Source organism: Dromiciops gliroides, chromosome 3 (genome assembly GCF_019393635.1).
Source record: "Dromiciops gliroides isolate mDroGli1 chromosome 3, mDroGli1.pri, whole genome shotgun sequence".
NCBI lineage: Eukaryota > Metazoa > Chordata > Mammalia > Microbiotheria > Microbiotheriidae > Dromiciops > Dromiciops gliroides.
Window position 1 is genome coordinate 414,488,265 of NC_057863.1, and position 2,256 is coordinate 414,490,520.

The following is a 2,256-nucleotide window of genomic DNA, read 5'->3' on the forward strand; positions in this document are numbered from 1 at the left end:
TATTCTCTAGCCAACTTGTTGTACATAGGCATGAAGAAAGGTGGCCCTAACAGAAAATTGGAAACTGTGCATGTAGAGAACTCCAGGTCTCCAAATGTCTGTTTATTTGGAGTGGCAACAGTCTGGCTCAATGATAAAACAAGACATCATTTTGGTTGCCTCATTGTATGCTTGGTGTGTTTGTACTGAATAACCATTCCTATGGTTTTGGATGACCTTCCAAACTTAGAAGGTATTTATACTTCCTTGTGCTCAGCAACAATGGATGACACAGAAGTAGATTTTGACCCTGGACTGGAAGATGATGACTCAAAACATGAGAGTATTTTGGAGGATCTTTTTTATGGCTTTCAAAGGAAATACAGATGATATAGACATGAAATGTAAATTGCTCACCGTATTGGAGAATTTTCCCAGTGTTTTGAATGTGGAATCCAACAGGCTCAAAGTACAGAAGGTGGAACTATGTAACAGTGTCTGTGTTAGATTTAGCATCCCTTGGGAAGCTTCAGAGCATTTACAAATTCTGGCTCAGTAAAACAATCAGAAATTCCTGGACTTGGGAATACTCTCCATTCGGATTGAAGGTGAAGGTGCAATTATTTTTTCTCTGGGTCAGAATCAAAGCCAAGATGTTTGAATGAATGGTCTTATGGGAGATGGAAATTCTGTTATAATGGAGAGAGGATTTACTATGGCAAGTGGCTCAACAATCCTGTAGCTGTTATGATGTCCTAGGGTAGAAATGTATCTTTTTCAATGATAGCAGCTGGTGCTAACCCAGAGTTGCAGACCAGAGAATCCTGGCCTGCTTCACAGTCAGATTCAGGGTATCCACTCCTCTCTGGGCTTCATTTACAGCAACAAAGTCATCCATCAGGGTCTTTGGCTCCTCAACTCCACCAAATGCAGACTGTTCCAGTTAAAAGACAAAAAAATCCATCTAATTTTCAGCAGCTTAATAGCAGCAGAAGATGCAACCTAGATCCCCATAGCAATCAATCTCAGGCTATGGGAATTCAAGGGCATGTTCTAAGACCACCAGGACCTGGCTCATACATGTTCCATTATGATGACACTACCCACACAAATAATGAAGTCAAATTTTCGCAGATGATGCCTGATGTTTCCATGCAGCCATCAAACATGGTGCCACCTCATATGCAGGCCATGGAAGGAAAGATCACCTCAGGGAATGGGATGCCTTTTAATGCAACCTTCAGTGGAGCACCAAATGGAAATCAGATCTACTGTGGTCAGAATCCTGGTTTCCCTGTCAATAAAGACATCACTCTAACAAGTCTGTTATTATTGAATTTACCACAAAGTGACATATCTGCAGGTCACTTTGGGGCAAACAATAAACAAAATAATACAAATGCCAATAAAACCAAGAAGAAGAAACCACCATAGAAGAACAAAAGTAATTACCAAGGAGAACTTAATAGCCCAAATTTATGTCCAACTGGCCTTGAGGAGTCTGACTAACAAACAGTGTCTGGAGAAGAAGGAATTAACTTGGGAAAAACAGGCCCTAAACTCTCAGATTTTGCAAGAAAACAACCAAATACATATAGTTTTAGACTCACTTCCACTTGAACCTTTCAGCTTCTTCCAAAGGAAGACTGAAATGAAATGGACCTCCCTAATCCTGAGAATACAAAGCCAAGTCCTAGCCATATTCAGAGAAGCCAAGTTTAAATGAGGAATTTTCCCTATTATCTCATCTGATATGGCGATCTGCCCTTTCTGCATTGTAACCTGTGGATTTCCAAGAAAAATGCATATATGTACTTAAAAATGTCTTATGCTTGCATTTTTGAGCTACCTTTAAATACTTAGATATGTACGCTTCCTGAGGGAGTGACCCTGAATTACCTGAGGCTTCCCAGAAGTCAGGATAGGAATGTTAGTACCATACCTCTGTGGGGAAAAACAGGAGACTTGATTTTCAGCCATTTTAAAAGGCTACTTAGGGGGTGGCTGAAGATGGATAACTTGGTAAGAGCTGGGTGACTTTTAAGTTTTGAAGGTGTGGTATGTGTGCAGGGAATAAAGTAAACCAGGAATTTGCTTGAGCTTTCTTCAATTAGGGATGAATGCGGAGATGAAATGTTCTTTGGTTTTAATAAGCATAGGGATCAGGATATAAGGAGTGTTCCAAGGTATCGGGCCTTTCTCTGGGGGGTGGTTGTCTCAGGTCTGTTCCATCTATAGGTAGAATAGGAGATTATGTAGGAAGAGGGCTCAAAAATT

The 2,256-nt window shown here is 40.5% G+C and overlaps 1 pseudogene; it reads left to right on the forward strand.

The window, feature by feature from the left end:
• The first annotated feature begins 201 nt into the window (after positions 1-201).
• On the forward strand, positions 202-1,413 carry LOC122747728 (annotated as a pseudogene).
• The last annotated feature ends 843 nt before the right edge of the window (positions 1,414-2,256 follow it).